Genomic DNA, 19,471 nt, shown 5'->3' with positions numbered 1-19,471 from the left:
TGTCTGGAATGAGGCGAAGGAAGCCCAGAAAAGCAAATTTTCGAGAAAAGTCTCTTCAGAGGAATATAGATCAGATTGGTCAGCGGGCTGCTTCACTTCCTCTCAACATATTCCACCTGCGAAATAGACTTGCTTTTTCTCCCAGTCATTAATACTCCAGAATAAAGTCTCAGGAGTAGTTGTCTCCTGGGAGACTTGGGACTCTTTCCAAGGTAGACAACGAAGACATGGAGGAAAACTATGGTTGTCTTCAAGGCAGAAATCAGGATACCAAGTTCTACATTGATTGGTACCAGTAATCAGGGTAGAAATTTACCATATGGTATTAAAATTAAAATAAATCCTCAATGGAGGAAAACCAGACAGAAACAATCTAGTAGTGGGTGGTGATGCTTTCCTTGAAACTCTCATTCCAGCTAGCAAAAGAATGCTAAACATGCCAGAGACACTGTATTTATGCATGTTACATGGAAAAACAAAACAAAACAAAAACCAAACAAACAAAAAAAATCACCAAAACCCAAAACCCAATCAAACTAACAAAATTTAATTGGCTTTAAGTGTTATTGTCCCTCATTGATTTCAGAATCAAAGAGATCAGTTCATGAAGGGAAAGACAAAACCAGAAAACTGAACATGCATTTGAGTCAATCACCTTGGCCCATGACAAAAAAAAAGAACTTTTGGAGTCCTAGCTCCAGAAAAGATGTCATTACTACAGATTGAAAGATGCTTATTGGGAAACTGAAGGTACTGTCTTGTGAAGACAGCAGAGCACCACAAGATTTTGAGTGAGAACATGGGGTGCTAATAGATCTAGAAGACCAAAGAAACAGAGACAAATCCAACAGTGTCAGATTCAACAGTAAAATTGAAATCTATGAAAAAGCTTTTCATTTACCACACCAAAGACAGACTGCATAGTGAATCACACCACAGATTCATAAATTTTAATTGTTCTTGAACATCAAATTCTCACAGATAGTACAGGTTTTGAGAATGACATCTCATTACCTGAATAAAGAAAAAAGAATTCGTATTACCTACTCTTAATTTTGAAAAAGCTTTTCTGTTAAGTGAAAAAATGCTCTTGCTTTTCTCACAAGATACAGGTTTGATAAGAACATAACACTAATACTCAAAGTCAGAACCAGACCATGATAAACTGGTGAATTTTCTTTTTTTAATTGAAATGTTAATAAGGTATTGAGCAGGAGTAAGGAATAGTACTTCATTTACAGTCTTATTTCCCTCACAGTTTAACTGAGCCCAGAACATGTCATTTAATCCAAGGATAATTGACATAATGCCCCCTGAAAGGAGAATTTTCTTGGCCAGGAAGAGACTTATCTAGTCTTCACTAGTTCCAAGCAAAGAGAAAGTTTTGAATACTTGAAATAATTGGTAGAAGCAAATAAAGCACACAGTTATTGTCAGGTACAAGTACTGAACAGTGAAAAACATACATGAACTCAGCCAAAAATAGTGCCAAGATTCTTACGAGGTAAAGTTTTGCAGGTCTTTCTACTTATTTTTTTATATATAGTTTTTGGTTAAATTATACCTTTCAAACAAGAGTTCTGCAAATACATCACTTCACATAACAATATTTTAAAACCAAAAGAATTTTTAACCCAATCACTGAGCAGGTCTTTAAAATCAGTTGATAAGTGAAAAGATGTAAAAATATATACCACATAATAAAATCATTTTTTGTTTCAAATGTTTTCAATATGGTTCTGACATATCATGTAGATCCTGACCAATACTCTCCCAAATAATTTAAGATTTTATTTTCATAGTGCCAATTGAAGTACAAAGTTGTTTTCTGTTTTCTCCCCAAAATTAAATGCAGTGAAATGTGAAGTGGAATGTGAAGTCAAAGGACATTTGATGTGTTTAAAGCCTTGATTTCTATTGGACACTCTAAAAATCTCTAATAAAAGCTCAATTTTAAACATGAAGTCTAGGACACAAAAGAAGGAAGCAAGAATCAACTCGAATCTGTTCAATGCTTTTATTTATTCTGAAGTGTTGGATAAATTTTTAAAAGAAATTAAATAGTCAACAAATGTCAGATGTATATAATGACAAAGCAAAATCTTGTTCTAGTATACATTATTCATAGTAGAGAGTCCCCTTCAAATATGTCTTCAGTTATTAAAAAAAGGAAACAATTAAGGTGAATTGCTATACAAATCATAAGAGTACAGCAAGGACAATTTAGGCTAACCAGCCATGTTGAAAACCCTGCCCTGCATCTCATGTGAAGAGATGGAAAGATGAACAACAGCAGCATGTAACATATTCTGTTAGGAATACTTTATGACCTACTGTGTTGTGAGGAAAGGAGTTCACTTAGACCCTTTAAGGAGAGAAACCTTAAAGGTGAACATATATGCTTTACTTTTCAGCAACTGTGAAAAAATTCCAGAAAAAGATACATCTTTCTGATTGACAGCATATTAGCTAAGCATTGTGAAGTGCAAAAACAATTTAGAAATGAAAATGTGTCCTATTCTTTACTACGCTAGATTACATATTTCTCTCCACTCACATTTAAGCCTCCCCTCCCCAAAACACGTAGGATGCATTTTAATTTAACGTTTGCACAGAATCTGTTTTGCTGTTCAAGCGAAAAGCAGGATCCACTCCCATTCTCTCCCACCGAATCTATAATTTCAATGTCTTTTCTAGGCCAGAAAATTCCCAAAATCTCTGAAAATGTGACCATAATTATTGACCTATCTGAATTTTTCTCTTGTTAAAGCACATCTAATTTACTTTCAGAAGAATGGTTGTGCATTTTAGTTTTGGCACAAAATTACTCAGTAATAAAGTTTTTGAAGCATCATATATTCCACTTCTCTTCTTACAAAGGTGCCAAAATAATACATATAATTAGTTAGCTGGAAAGCAAAGTTTAATTTGTGGAAAGTGAACTGCTAATGTGATTTTGTAGTGTAAACAATATATAGTGCTTATATATGCACTCACAGAGTTAATCAACATTGTCAAGCTTCCTATTTCTTAATATAACATCTCTCTACAATGACTGCAAGAGTGAGTAGCAATTGAGGCATTGTTTCTTATTTTGGTCTTTTTATTTTTTTTATTTATTTGCACCTTCCCCCTACCATTCTTCATGACAGAGTGAAGAAAAAACTTTTTAAAAAAGATATTATTTCACATTGTGTTGCTTCAGTAGAATAAATCAGATTACTTCTTTTCAATCTATATAACTTGTAAGAGTGGTAGAAATCTAGCTAAAAAACATGAATGTCTTTGCTATTTTCTGTTAACTGATAAAGACCTAGTTTCTTAAAATAAAAGATAAGGAAAATTTGACAGTTCTTCAAAATTTAGAAGACAACAGTTATGTTCATTGTCAAAACTTATGACATTACTGATAGGCCTGAATAACTATGCTAGTCTAAAACAGTAAAAGCAAGATAAGACTTACTCCATGCAAAATGGACTTGAATGCATACATTTTAAGAAAAGACAGTACTGTGCCTTTTTTATGTAAATGATATTTATGTGTGCTTTCATTTTATTATTGTCATTTTCAAACTGAACAAAATATCCTGCAGACACAGAAAATTATTTTTCCTGGCTTGTTCTTACATTTTAATCTAAGAAAAATACACCAGTGCCATTAGGCTTGTTTCAACTAGATGGCTAAAGCTATTGACATGAGAACTGAGCAGCATTCTGATTTTTGTATTCTTTCACTAAGAATCTACCTCCTCATTTTTCAATATTACTCACCTTGAATGTAAGACATACTCCAAATGTGACTTGCAGACAAACATCTTCTCAAAGACTAGAAGCACACTTTAGACATTTCAGTATAATTTTTTTTTTAACTTTCATAGCTGTAAAAACCAAAGTGCACTTTAGCATATTGAACTTACATTACATATTTAAACAGTTCATAATTTTTACAGTCATTTTTCATTTCTTGAAATTGTCAAATTTTAGCAAGAACTTTGGTGTCATTTCAGGCTAGATATTAGGAAGAAATCTTTCATATTGAGGGTGGTGAAGTACTGGAAAATGTTGCCCAGGAAGCTGGTGGAGGTCCCATCCCTGGAAACATTTAAGGTCAGGTTGGACTGGGCTCTGAGCAACCTGATCCAGTTGAAGATGTCCCTGCTGCTTGCAGGATGATTGGTCTAGATGACCTTTGTGAGCACCTTCCAAAGCAAAATATTCCATGATTCTGTGATTTCTTCTAAGAAATGCTTATATTGGGATCTCATGTATGTGTAGACTTCTCACTCACTCAAAATTACTTCTGTAGTCATAAAGACAAATTAATCAATTCACAGCTGCATAATTTTTGACTTGAAGATGAACAAGGCAGGTCATGTCTGTCCTATAATTTTCAATCTATTATATATTATTGTTTTCTGAAATATGCTCCTACTTTCTCTGGGAATATAATGCAACAGTAAATTAAAACATTACTACTGCAACAGTATGAATATCAGTTCAGATCATTTGGAATCAGGAATGTAATTTTGTGCACATTTGCAACATGTGAAACTCATGACACAGGCATACATCTGTGTCTCATCTCTTGGAGAACATGTTTAACGGATAAGTATTTACTCTTACAGTTTTTTATTGGACCTGATTAATTTCAGAATTTCCTCACTTGACACATGCTACACCACTCCTTGACATATAGTTGAAATTAAAAAAAGAAATCCATTGTACGTAAAGTTTTCATATGGAAAATAAGAAATTTCACTCCAAGATTTCCCCAGATAGGAGGAGAGAGGAGACTGGAACAATCCATTGCCTTCCAATCCTGCCTTGTACCAGGCTGAATCCTTCCCATCCTTATCTAGTGTAAAAAGAGACTAAAAGAACTCTCAAGAATCATGAGATTCAGTGCATGTTTCCAAGCCCAAGACTCATGTGCCTCTTTCTGCTGTTTAATTTCATTTTTTACCGTGCTACTGGCCAGTTGTCATTTTTACCTTTTCAGATCTTTCTCCTCTTCAGCTGCTCCTTCTTACTTTTGTATGTTCTTGGTCTTCTCAACATTTTCTTCCCTCATTCTCCCTTGTCCTCTGGAGCTCCAGGTGTGCCTGGCCCAGTCCCTGAGTACTGCAACAAGCTCTTCAACAGGTCAGACCGTGTTCAGTTGGAGGCCTCTGTTTTGCTGCTGGGTAAATTTTGTAGTAGACAACACCATGAAGTCACTACCCACATCTTGCTCTGCAAGCCTTGAAAAACTTTCCACATTTGATAAAATGAAATCTAGCACTGGGCCAATAAAATGAAATCTAGCACTGGGCCAAACACCAACGCAAGGTTTTTTCAGACATGTTCAGGCTTTTTCTAATTCCTTAGCTTCCCCCTTCATCTTGAGTAGCTACCCCATCACCACCACCAGAGAAAGAACTATGTCTGCAAGTACCTGGGTGAAGGGTCTCCTTTCCAGCCTTTGTTCTGGACAAGTCTCTGGCCCCCTACTACAAGTTTTACTGCAAAGCCCTCTCTCCTGCAACACGTAATTGGAGATATATGTGTGGATGCTGCAGAGCACATGCCTGCACTTGACAGATCTTGAACAAGTCCCTCTACATACACATTTTTGCACTTTCTTCTCTGGATCAGCCCCTGAAAGCAGATCTTTGCCACAGATAAAGGGAGGGACAAGCAACACTGGGAAATCTTCCTCTTTTCCACCTGTAAGCCCTCATCCAGATCTCCTTGAAGAAGCTTTTTTTCACATTAAGAATTGTAAGAATTGTAAGAATATTTCTAAGTCAGCATCTGATACATGCCACGGGCTCATATGCTACCTCCCAACAAACACATATGATCCACTGTATGGGGTATTGTGGTACTGTGATTCATAGAATCGAAGCAGAGACAGACAGAAGTAACACCAGTACAACTTCCTAAAACTGACAGAAGTGGTAACTGATGGCAGAATGGAATGCTTCAGTATGACTCTTCTGCTTCAGGCACTGGTATGGTGACCTCATCTTTGTAAGACAGGTAGAAAGAAAACACAACTTTTGCCCATGCATGCAGCAGCTCATGAGATCCCTTTCAAACAACTGATATATGGACAGCTTGCAGAGAGCACTGTGAACTAACATCAACCCGCTGTAATACTCAGTGGGATATGAGAAGTTAGGCTATAATTGTTCCCTGCTCAGTGATTCCCCTCATAAAGAAAAAAAAATGTATATGGTAGGTATATCCAAGAACATTATAGTTGCCACCAAAGTAGTGAACAGCCTTGAAATACATCTGCATTTAAATCCTGAAAGAGTTATTAATTTGTCAGCAGGCTGCACATGTGACAGAGTGAGATATGTCTGTGCTGAGTTACAATTTCCATTTGCATTCTGCTGAATACCAGTCTGACCTTGTCTAAAGAATCTGCTCTACTGCATTGCGGTCACCACGCCTGGAAATTCATTGAAGGAGTATTAATAAGAGGCTTCTGGGACTGTCAGCTTCACTACTGGCCTACCTCCAAGAAACATTTTTTTTTTTATCATCAGGAGGAGTCAGTAGGAGAGAAAGAGAAATTACAATTAGTGGCACTGCTGTTTCTTAGACTCAGCATGAAACATCAAGAGGGCATCATATCTAAAAGCACATCTCGTCTGCAACAGGGGCAACCATTGCAACAAGTAAAAAATACATGAAGGAAAGAGGACAGGGGAACCAGCTCAAAGCTCCAGTCAGCAGTGAGTCATGGTAGAGGACAACCACCTCCAACATTTTAATAATTTTCAAGTGCACACATGAACATGCAAGTTCAGACAGAACTCTCAATGAGTAGGAGACATTTCTAAGCCTTAAATTACATCAAGCCTGTCACACATTCCCAAAATAGATTTCACTAGAAATTCAAACTACCAACAGCCTGAGCGAAACAGCTTTATAGAATGCAAAGACTGATTAGTATGAGGTTGGCTTCAACATCCAGAGGCAGATATCAGCCCAAAAAAGCACAAAACTTGGGTGTGTGCTAGAGGGTCCCAAAGGTATCAACAGTGACTGCGCTTCACTGAAAGGATGAAAAAAGCTGACAGGCTGTACAAATAGAAAAATGGAAGGTGGAAAACATGCATGACATCAAGAGCCTGAAGCTATGCACTTTCTGATGTATCAAGGGAGGAAATGGAAAAATTGTGGGGATATGATAGGGTTGACAGCCTGAGCTGTTGAAACTGTGGATTGGATGGAGCTATAGGGCTGGCTGTCTCAGTAGGTGGGACTGTAGTATGAAATTTAAATGAGTAGGGGCCTAAATGCAGGTCTGGGAGGCCTTGTCACAGAAAATCAGGAACTCAGAGGCATGAACATGCATCTCTTAGAAACCACTGCATTTCATCTTATCACACAGTCTCTGAGATTCTAAAATTTTTTTGACCAGCTTTAATCTCCATGCCTAACTTCAGTTTACCCTAATCAACACTCTCTTCCATAATACTGCACTCTGTGATGTCTGATTAAAGGCTCACTTAGGTCAGTAGTTCTGCATCTCACTAATACATTTTTGCTATTTAAGCCTATGGGATTTATTTTGTTCTCCTTTATAGCACTGACTCTGCAAACATCCAAAATACAATCTGGCTGACAGCTTAACCCCTTCACTGAATGGATAATGTTCATGTTCAACAAGGTTTTTGACCAAGAGGTGAAGAATATTCAAATTTATCCTGCATGCAGAATAAGGCTCATGGAAACTATCCATAACCAAAATAAAATACTCATTTTATAGAATTATAAAGGTTTTTTTCCCCTTCATATACAGAACAGAATAAAGACAAAAGGAAAGTCACTTCAATATTTCTGTTAATTGGTCAAAGAAACTGTAAATGACCAATAATAACTTCATCAGCTGTAGCAATCTGTGATATATTTCCTCAACCAAGATTCTGAACAAGTTCTAAAGAAGACCTGAAGTACTGTGGTGAGAAATATCACACAAATATGCATCCCTTTTTTTTGTCATAATGCACACTGTTCTAATGATTCATACATTACATTGTACAATACCACTCTAGATACCCAGTCCAAATAAAATGTAAGAATAGATGTCAAGGTGAGTCTATTCTACAATTATGCTAGAGTTGATCTGCTTCATCTAATACATGATTTTAGTATATAATCAGATGAAAACATATAAAAAATTTAAGTGTTTTGAAAAATTATTGTTACTACCTTGCCATAGTTTGAGTGCTTATAGCAGCAATGTAAAGCAAAATAAGTCTTCTTTTAAAAGCACTGGTTACACAGAGATATTGCTATATTTTAGTTTAAGGATTGAAAACATTTTATTCTCCACTGCACTAGTTGCCATTTGTACAAGCAGAGGGCTTCAGAGATGTTAGTCAGAAGTTTAAGGATTGATATAATCCTACTTCTGCATGCCACTGGCATTTCAATGGGTGTCTTCTCTTTTGAACAACAAGATTGTTTTTGCCATATTTCAAAGAGCTGCAAATTCCTATACCTAAATCACCCAATTTTTCACGTAACAACTTGGAGAAAGAATTTGTTAGAAAGTAAATTTTATATCCTGAGCCTAAGAGGTTGTATTCTGAGGCTTTTTCTGTCTCTGCTTTCTGTACTCATAGGCATAAACAGGCACCTATGTTAATTATTTTTCCACCCTTGTCTAAAAATTGCAATAAGGAAGTAATTTTGGACACTGCATTCCTAACTCTTTACAACTCTATTAATTCAGCGAGTCCCAGAATCAGGAGCAGAGTTAGCTACAGTATCTGGCATCTTAGAAGACAAATTAATTGTGAGTTGATAATATTCTTTCTAGTTTGTGTTATCAATTAACTCAGATATTAATACAGTCTGTTCAAGCACATTTTAAGTACAAAAAAGGCACAAGATCCTGTCAGTGTCATTTGACAGTAGTTCATTTCTCCCTGTGCATGTGCACGATTCCAGGTATGTTAAATAATTTGTTTTCACACCATCATGCTATACCTACAGGTGCTAAATTTCAGTGTGGTAAAAAAAAACCCAAAACAAATATGCCAAAACCAAAAAAGCTTCAAAGGGAACCAGTTCACCCAAGGAAGGTGGGAAGGTGCAGAGAAAATAAAAATACAAGTATTTTATACAGTATCTGAAATACGTGCAGCATTTTATGTTTCTGCCGTATCACAGCTGTTCCTGTACAGGCTAATGTACAATTTTTCTGGAGGAGGATTGTCAAGGCTGACTGAATTAACCTTGAAGTATTGTTCCCTTAGGTTATAAATTTTCGTAAATCCAAAGCATGAAGCTGTTTGAAAGAAAGGGAAAAATCCCAGAACTGTAAGCTGTGTTGGTAGCCAGGGAGACTGCTGTTTGATACTATCCTTGAACAAACCAGACAGACAGAAATAGGATGGAGACAGACAGAATAGACTGGAGAATTGGACACGCAGAAACTTAATGAAGTTGTGCAGGGTCCTGCACCTGGGGAGGAATGACCCCAAGTACCAGCACAAGCTGGGGGCTGACCTACTGGAGAGCAGCTCTGTGGAGAAGGATCTGGGGGTCTTGGTGGATGACAAGTTGGCCATGAGCCAGCAGCACCCCTGTGGCCAGGAGGGCCAATGGTATCCTAGGGTGCATTGGGAAGAGTGTGGCCAGCAGCTGGAGGGAGGTGATCCTGCCCCTCTGCTCAGCCCTAGTGAGTCCACATCTGGAATACTGTGTCCGGTTCTGGGCCCCTCAGCACAAGAAATACAAGGAGTTACTGGAAAGGGTCCAGCAGAGGCCACAAAGATGAGTTGGGGTCTGGAGCATCACTTATGAGGAGAAACTGAGGGAGCTTGGCCTGTTTAGTCTGGAGAAGAGAAGACTGAGAGAGGATCCCATTAATGCATACAAATATCTCAAAAGCTGGTGCCAAGAGAATGTTTCCAGACTCTTTTTGGTGATGCCCAGCCACAGGATAAGGAGGAATGACCATAAATTAAAATACAAGAAGTTCCATCTCAACATGAGGAAGAGTTTCTTTACATTGAGGTTGGCAAAACACTGGAACAGGCTGCCCAGGGAGTTCGTGGAGTCTCCCTCTCTGGAGACATTCAAAATCCACCTGGATATGTTCCTGCGTAACCCACTCTAGGTGAGCTTGGGGTTTGGACAAGATGATCCGCAGAAGTCCCTTCCAACCACAGCAATTCTATGACTCTATGAAATACAGCCTCGAACTACACAGCTCCATTAGAGTCTTGACAGTTAAGTCATACACTTTACACGAATAATCTCCAGGTATTAGAGCCAATGGTGATTAATGCTACTCTTATGATTTACAGTCTTAAATGAGAAACAAACCAAGGTAAAAATGAAAGGGGTCTCCAAAAATCAGAAGTCAGAGAAGTGCTTTAAAAAGAATCTCTGCTCAAAAAGGACTTCGTTATCACCCACAATAAGAGAACACTGAAGCAAGAACAGCCCTTATCTGATACCTTTCCAGCTTTTCTGTAACTTCATGAGAAGTACAGGAGCAGCCCTCGAGGATATGACATCTCAGGAGTCATTTTGCTCTTTTCAAGCTAAATACAAATGGATCTACTCAACTCCTCTTAAGCCACATAGAGGTGTGGCAATTCAAGAATTCCATCTTAAATTGTTTGCTGAGGTTTATTTTCATGTTTCTTCTTCCCTATGTACCAACAGTTACCAGCTATTAACAAAAGTTTTAGTCCACAGCTTAGTGCAGTCCACCATAATGCTACTTTTAAGCATGCCAGAAGTGAAACTGGCATTAAATAACTAAAGCCAGGTTTTACATGCGGACGTAAAAACCTGAAAATTGGTATTTGGCTAAGGACTGTAATAAGGATTGTCCTTCAGAGACAGTTAATTTTGTCTTTGATCAGCTCCCTGTGCATAAACTCTTATCACAAATGTGTTCATTACACTTCAAAAAATGGATTAACTTAATTCACAAAAAAAGGATATAACAAAGAAAGGATCCTGCAACAAGGTAGACAGACAATAATCTTGAAAAATGAAGAGGGAGAAAAAGGGAACAGAATTGAGTGGGATCCAAAGGCAAGATAAAAATAGATCAGACAGGCTTTTCCACAGAAATGGCATGAGACAGGGGGAAAAAAATAAATGAAGTGAATGAGGAATATTATTGCTTCAGCAAAGAGAATAACCTCTGTGATTTCCTAGAAAAGTGACTTGATTTGGACAAAGCATTAAGCGCAAAAGAGAGAAACAAGTCACAAGATAGTGACATGAGGACGACAATGACAGAACTTCCTTCTTACCAAAAGCCCTATTTCCTCAGCTGTGGGGGGTTGTGCAGTCATCCTGACAGAGAAGAATATTTGAGGAATAAAGAAACTTTTTACAGTAAACAGTGCAGTCAGGATTTGGCTGTTCTGACTTTTGCCATCAAGACTTTAATTAGGCTTTCCACAGATGACTGGCAGCTGATGTGGGTGGTTGCTAGAAAGCTGTAGTCTGCCAAAGGGCATTTGGGATGTACTTTCAATGTGAAGTGTCACAGAACACTAAATACTTTCCCAAATCAGGTTCCAGACTCTTCTGTTGAGTATTCCAAGAAACTGCAATAATTTTAACTTAACGTCCTATTAAATTGGGAAGGGTAAAAATTAGATGTCACCTCACAGAGTGAGGCGCTTCAAATATAGGTTTGTTGGTATCTCTGAAGCATTGGTTACTATTAGAGTTACTGCCATAGAAAAACCAACTAAAATTTCAGTCTTTAAAGAAAAACTTATAAATATGACACTTCAAACAAACTTAAAAATAGGCAGGAAAATCCTCTATATAACTTACCCAATACACTGTAACTGTCCATGGAGATGAAGAGGAGTCGTAACTAACAGTACAGAATTAGACTTCGATTATTTTTTCAGCACGTTTATCCTTCAGGAGTGGATTCCAGATGTACAGATCATCAATTAAAAGAGATTTCTAAGCTCACTCTCATTTACACAAACTTGTTCAAAAGGTGTATTCAGTTATATCATTCTAAGTCCCTGCAAGAAAAAAAAATTTCATTCCTACCATTCTCTTGACTAATATATAATTTCTTACTCTTTGCTTTTCTTCACTAGAAATTGCATTTAATTCCCTTTCATTTTTCAACAGTCACAATTGCATATTAAGAGTACAATTATCCCAAAAGCTCATATGATGCAATATTTGGGGAACAAAAAATATATCCCAAACCTGCAATTATTTGTCATTTAAAGGACTGAAACGGCTACAAAACACAAAGGGTGAAGACCAGCTGTCATTCTCATTCCAAGCGCATGAATGACCGATAGTTTTTAGCTGTAGGAACAACCCATTAAAGTCACTCAGATAATTTTTTTCAACCCGGTAATGATCATTACAATATCATTTCTCAGAGGCAACAAGAATTACGGCACACCATCAGCAGAGTTGACTTCTGCTGACTTGGCATGGCCACTAGTAATTAAAGTATAATACCGTAAGTCCTAGGTATCACTCAGTGTCATGGATTAGCATAGCTATGGAAGTGATTCTCTCGCAAAGAGGTGCTTACAGTTTCCTCTATGATCTAACAGAACCTATCAACTGGCTAGTTTGAATATTGACAATTTTTTAAGCCACTTAAAAATTTTGACACGCCTCTATGGTCCACATTTAAGAATGAACAAACCCTGGGAAAGCTCTCTCTTGCTTCTGGCCTTGGGACAGGTAACTAGGTGGGGGGGGCCTGTGCAGCCCAGTGGGGCCGGGCCGGGACACAGTCATCCTGGAGCCGTGCGGCCCTGTTCCACCCCTGGACCCCCACACCCCTGCTACATGCAGACGGCACGGCCCGGCTCCCCACCCCCTCTCCAGTGCGGCCGAAGATTCAGCTGAAGCTGCACCGCTGCCAGGCAAAGATCATGTGACCAACAGCGATAAGAGAATTCCAGCTGCAGGGCCCAGGTGAGATTAACCCTTTTAGTGCTGTAAGTTTCCTCCAGAATAGATGAAGCCTGCAGACATTAAGTAAAGAAAGAAGACCTGAAACTCTGAGGGAGGAGAAAGAGGAGATGCTTAGAAGCTGAAGTTCTGTTGTAAAGCTATGGTGGTGATAGACTATGATATATCAGAGTACCTGTTGTAATTTCATGAAAGCACGGGGGGTTGGAGCGTTCAAACTGTACTTGTGAGCAAAAGCACCTCAAGTGCTGAAATAAGCAAATGCTGAAGCAGATGTAATTTGATGAGAAGTTTGAACAGGGAGAGATGGAAGTGATGAGGACTCTTGCTCCAAATAGGAAGGAGAAGACATCTGTTCCTAGAGATGCTCCCAGAGATAGTCCTAGAGATGAAGATGATGAGGACCCTTTTTCTCCCAGGGAAGGGAGAGGGCCTCTTTTCCTAGAGATGAAGATGCTCCCAGAGATGGGTGAAGAGAACTTTTGTTTCTGAACAACTCAACTTTAAAATGGTACCCCAGTAGCTCAAGATTGGACCCTTGAAAGCAGTTGTGGGGAAAGCTGCAAGTCAGGGGAAGGGACTCTCACATGTGACAAGAGAACCAACCCAGGTGGTTGTCTCGTTGTAATACTGAGCCATGAGAGAACTTCTTGTGGAGATGTCTCCGTAGCATGAGCAAGACAGACTCCTCTCCCTAAGTGAAATGAAAAAGGTTATTATAGAAGTGGTAAACTGACTGCAAATCTCAAGGGTTGTCTTTTTACGTTGTCAGTGGGTGAAGAGATAAAGGTGGGGGGAGGAGAAGTGTTCTGAAGGTGTGGTATGATTTTTTTTCCTTCCTTTTAGGTCTGTTAATAAACATCTTTATATTCTTTTAAGTTTTGTGCCTGCTTTGCTTTCTCCTAATTCTTATCTCACAGAAGGTAAATAAGTAATGAGTATTTTGGTCCCAACCACTATACTACACTATACCGATCTCTGCCCCACTGAAGAGGCAAAGTATGACTTGTGGCAAAAAGAAGGACTTTTTATCCCTAAAAACTCTCTACTAATATTTCAGATTAAATTTATGGAACTTCCTAGCTATAAGCTATTCGGTTTTCGTCATTAAACCCTCAGTCAGCACTACAGGAACAAAGCCCACCTTTCTGGCTTTGGATGCCAAATGGGTATCACTGAAGTACCTGCTGCATTGTAAAGGAAGTTTTTAAAAGAAATTCTTAGTTTAAAATAGTTTAAATTGATAACTTCCCTTTTCTATTTATAAACTAACTATACATAAACCCTTTGATATCACACAGAAACAAAGAATTAAATAAGCAAATTAAAACACTGGGTTATACAAACATGTCCTGTTGTTCTCCTCTGCAGCTGAGTACTTATCCACAAGGGTTGTTCCACCAAAGGCCTAAGAAATAGTTGCAACCACATGCATCTTAAGTAGAGCAGATGATGTTTCTTGTACACTGCATTATACAGACATATTTGCAGACTGCATGCATTTTTATTTTTTCTGAATTTATACGATCAGTGTTTCTAAGCCTGTAGAAAATACTTTTTTTGCATACAGTAGGACTGGACTGTGCATTTATTGAACTTTGAAATATTAAAACTTACAAGATAGTAATGTATTATTTTTTCATATTACTCTATTCAATAGCAACCCAAAGTTAGACTCATTACTCAGAAAAGCCTCCTCTTATTTTCAAACAATCATAAAATGCTGTTATTAAGTAGATGTGAAGAACCATAAAGCTCTTGATTCAGGGAGTCTTGCCTTCTTTTTGACCAGGGAAATGAGTTTCTTTTTTCCTATCTCTGTTATTTCTGTATATTGAAGAGAATTTTGATAAACCCTGTTGTTCTGTTGGAATTTAAAGAGCTCTATGTTGATGTACACAGTGCCTGGACATCTTGCAACTGAATGCCTAGAATTTGATCTTATGCAATGTAAAAGTAAAATGACGGTTTTGCAATGTAAAACCAAGTGAGACAATTAGCAGATAATAAAGGTTTTTCACACTTTTTATCTCAGCAGGCCCAGTCAGTAATGATCACTAATAAATCCCTTTCACTGTCAATTCTTGTAAAAAGTCTTCTTCATCATTTCTTTTTTCACAAAACAATTACCTATTTCCCCCTAAACACTGCGCAGTTTGAAATGTAGTTGAGGACACCATTGCTACGAATCTCATTTACAAAGTGCTTAAAAAATCATCTGAGATCAAATACTGTTAGGAATACAATTGAGGTAGCAGCAATTCAGCTTTCTTCTTTGCTGGAGAAAGCCATTTCAGAGCCAGAAAAATAAGTTTCCCATATAGTTTCCTTTTGAAAGTGAGGTTAATATACCACGGGAAAAAAAATTTAAAAGAAGAAAAGAGAATGAATTTTTCAAAGAATTGTTCCAAAACAGAATGACCCCAAATTAAAAAAAAATTGGCCCTGAAGTTTTAAAACCAAACTAGTTTCAGCAGCTGTAATATCTTTAATCTTCTTCTATGAAATATTAACTTATGATACCGGATGCTCAAGAAAAAGATAATACATTCACCTGGAATGCACTTCAGCACTCATAATAGGGGCATCACCCATAAATGTATCAATTATAAGAAGATATTACTATATGCATTTGTCACAATTTCTCATAATTTTTAATTTGAAACTACTGTTAGCTGTTCAAATTCATTGCATCAATTCATCTCTTAACTTCTATTAGAATACATCGCACATCAGATACAAAGTCAGCTATCATTATAGAATTATGTAAAACACAAATAATTACAGTAATAAAAAGGAAAAGGCTTATGAGTGGTTACATTTAGGAAATAGGGAAGCAATATTATTTTTTTCAGTCAGCGGTAGCATAACAACAAACAAAACCCAGATAAAACTGACCAGAGACAGAGATGTAGGACCAGAATCAAAAGTATTTAAGCATGGAAACGTGAATGTTTCCTTCAGTCTTAACAGTACCTGCATCTCTAGGTTGCCTGAGCACTGAGGAAAACACCTCCAAATCTCATTTTCAGATGATTTGGTAAAGAATGAGGACATTCAGGAAACAACTGTTTCAGAGGCACCTGGTAGCTCCCTCCCTTGCAGACGTTTCCAGAACCAAATTTCTAACTGAAGTGTTGTTAGTGGATATGGGATTACAATGCAGTCTTAACATTAACAAGATAGTAATTCTTAGAAAAGGACAGTAGCGTCTCATCTAGGAAGCCTCAGGCTACTTTTTCACCCCCCTAAATCCTGCAGTATTAGAATGAAATCAGATGTGGAAAATTATCAGTGTCGTATTCCTAAGGACATTGGCTTCATCATAAGAGGGATCAGCACCTGAAAGTATTTTGTCTAAAATTTTATTTGTTTGCAACTATAGTTATGGAGAGAAAAATTGAAAGGTCAAAATGGCTATAACTAAGGAAGTTATTATTTCCAGTCAGCTCATCATAACAGACTGGGTGACCTTTCCTAACGAATGTGCTGTTAGGTTTATCTCATTGTAGGTCATTGATTTAATAATTTATAAGTAGGTACTTGGCCATTTACAGTGTCACAGGTGAAGAAAAAATGTGCTGCAGACAGTGAAACTAAAACCAGCAGCAGTATCATCTTCAGTATGACAGAAATGCCCTAACCATGTGTTTGCTCTGTGATGTGTGATCACTGATCTCCTCTCTGATGATAAAGACTGATTTATCTGTGGAAAGTCTCCCTCCCACATCCAAAAAAATAAAAGTCTCCTTCTTAGGTACAATAAAGCATTTAAGGAAGCATTTGGGAATAACTTAGAGATGCCAGCTGGTGAATTTGAGCTATATAGTTAACTACATTCTTACATAGACTACAGATGAAGTTCAGTGCAGAATCTCATAATGTATTGGTCACAACTCAAATATGGTATTATTAGGACAGGTGTCAGTCTTCAGTTGCTTGCAGTTTGTCAAACTTGCACATCCTGATGACCTTTAAAAACACACACTCCAAAATTTCTGTCTGTATCAGACAGATTTTAGCAGGTTACCTGGCCCTCTCAACAGTGCACTGCTGAAACCAAAATAACACATACGAAGCTTCCATTAGAAACAGAAAGTGCTAACCCTCTGTGAAAAGTTATGGGGAGTTGGCAAGGATGAACACAGAAGGAATATCCATGAATCTAAAGGTGATGGGGATGAGGGAAAATGGGGTTTCCATTGTGAGTTAAGCGAACTGTAAATTAGTGAGACAAGAAAACAGATAAGAGGGGACATACAACTTACCACGTCCTCCTGAGTCACAGCCTCCTCTTCAATCTCAGCACTTTGCTTTTGCCAGCAATCTTTAGTGAAACCTACCAGTTGTTCCACTCTGTGGAAACTTTGATACTTCTTACATTTATTAAAACATTTCTGAAGACATTTTAGCTGTATTTGAAGCAAAAAAAAAAGAGAGAGAAGAAAAAAAATTCTTGATTCTTCTGATTCTTCACCCAGTAAAAGATACTGTGTGATGACATCATCACACTTGAGAGTTTGAGTTCAAAGATCCTGGATATTTGTCAAAAAATATGTTCTGTCACTGTATATTATGAAGCAGTGATAGATAAAAATTCGCTATGATTTTTTGAATAACACTGACATTCCTACAAATCTTTGCAAAGTTCAAACAAAAAGACTTTTTTTAAATTAACATCATAAAATTATATAACTATAATTCCATGATTCAAGATGACAAGATTAATAAAAATGTCAAGGAGTTACTGCTATACCAGTACCCTCACCCTGGCTGCTCAGTTTTTCTCTTTTCTGTGTTTCATTCTTCTTCCAGCATTCTATTCTCAGAAGCTGCACTGTGCTGTTACCATGGAAAATAAAGCTGTTTTCAGCACTTTATTTACCTACCCCCTCCTTTTATTAGTTTAAGTCTAACTAAATGTGCCCTCAACCTCACATATCCTTAAGAGTGTAGAATCTACTTTGTGAATATGGCTACTTTAGTTCATTTTGTGGACCATCTCTTTTTCATCAAAGGTAGGTGAAGATGAGAATTTGTTATTGGAGTTCAACTTTTTGAAGTTGACTGACTGAAGATAAAGCTAGCATAAATCATTGCTTAAGTGATGGAGTCTGTATAGACCTTTTTCAGCTATGACATGACTGACTGAGAATCAAAACTTAAAAGTGGCAATTATAGAGTTATAAAACAGTAGCACCTGAAAATGCTCATGATATCTCAAAATAGTGTGTACTCTTCAGTGCATATACATAACAGCCACTGTGCCAAATGTAGCCTTATTCTTCTTTCATTATGCAACAGTACGTTCTATATTTCAGAAACAGCAGAATATTATTTGGAGTTTGTTTCTGCTTTTAGTAACCTTAGAAGGACTCTTTTGTGATTCATCATCATCTTAGTTAAATATTGCAATGATTACAAAATCACTATGAAAATATCCCACTGGAGATTAAGTAAGATATTCTATTGCAATATTTTTAAGCTAAACTTTGAAATTTCCATACCAGGTAAAACTGCATTTCTAAAGTGTAGCTAACAAGATCAGTGTACTATCTCTGCATCTTGTTTACAGCATAAAAGTTGACTTCCCACAGAGATAAATAATATCTTTCATCTCTGTCTCTACAAAATTTTAAATTTCTGGCAAAGGCATTTTTAAAATGATTTGCTGTCAGAGACTAGTATTTCAATCCTTGAAACGAAAGGTTGGGAATTTAACCAAAAATCAAAAGAATGAATTCAAATTGTTAAGATTTTTGAGGTAGGAGGTTTTCATTTGTTTTTCCAAGCTAATAAAAATAAATTATTATGAATAAACATTAGTCCATGCTGCAATTAGCATATGCTAAAAAGATTTACAATGGCTTCATAACTAATGCATATCCTAATGTCACACGAGGGCATATGAGAAACTCCTTCATACATATGTACCCTGAAGACCAAAATTTGTTTAATGCACTTCATGGCACAATATACTATTCTCAATATCTTATACAGAAACTAATAAGAGCAGAAATTTCTAAATCTGCATCACTGAATACTACACACAGATCATGCAAATAGGTGACTTCATTTCTTATTCATATTCATATCCTATATACTGTCTTCAGTGATAAGGCCTAAAGACAAGCAATAATAAAAAGTTCAAGACTGATGCTTCATGAGGCACATCAGTAAAGCAGGTTTAAAGCATAACAAACTTAACTGTGGTGTAATGGTGTAACTCCTTAAGAATATGGCTCATACTCACTTATCTGAAGAAGGTTTCAGTTGCACTTGTAGTGAGCTGCTTGCAATTAGCCCATGAGATAATGATGCAGTTAAGAGTATGACCAAAACAGGCACCAGGCTCAATACTCAAAAATGTCTGAGAAACTTCATATGTAAGACAGATGTGAGACTCCTCCCTTCTTCCCAAGATTTCTGGTAAGTGAAAGCTCTTTGTGAAAGTTCTGTGCCACATCAGTCCGCACAAGAGTATCCTACAAAACTTTGATGTGTTCTGTAAGTTGTATATATATCGTCA

The 19,471-nt window shown here is 37.2% G+C and overlaps 1 long non-coding RNA gene across 1 annotated transcript; it reads right to left on the bottom strand.

Annotated features, from left to right (window-relative positions):
- Positions 1-2,081: 2,081 nt before the first annotated feature.
- LOC108447757 lies at positions 2,082-17,723 on the bottom strand. The gene is made up of 3 exons (XR_001863437.1): positions 17,211-17,723; positions 11,818-12,020; positions 2,082-5,179 (listed from the first exon to the last, which is right to left on the bottom strand). It is a non-coding gene; the product is annotated as an uncharacterized LOC108447757 (long non-coding RNA).
- Positions 17,724-19,471: the final 1,748 nt, after the last annotated feature.

This window comes from Corvus brachyrhynchos, unplaced genomic scaffold (assembly GCF_000691975.1).
Source record: "Corvus brachyrhynchos isolate BGI_N302 unplaced genomic scaffold, ASM69197v1 scaffold23, whole genome shotgun sequence".
In the NCBI taxonomy this organism is placed as follows: domain Eukaryota; kingdom Metazoa; phylum Chordata; class Aves; order Passeriformes; family Corvidae; genus Corvus; species Corvus brachyrhynchos.
Note: the sequence above shows the minus strand (reverse complement) of the source record. Positions and strands in the feature narration are given on the sequence as shown.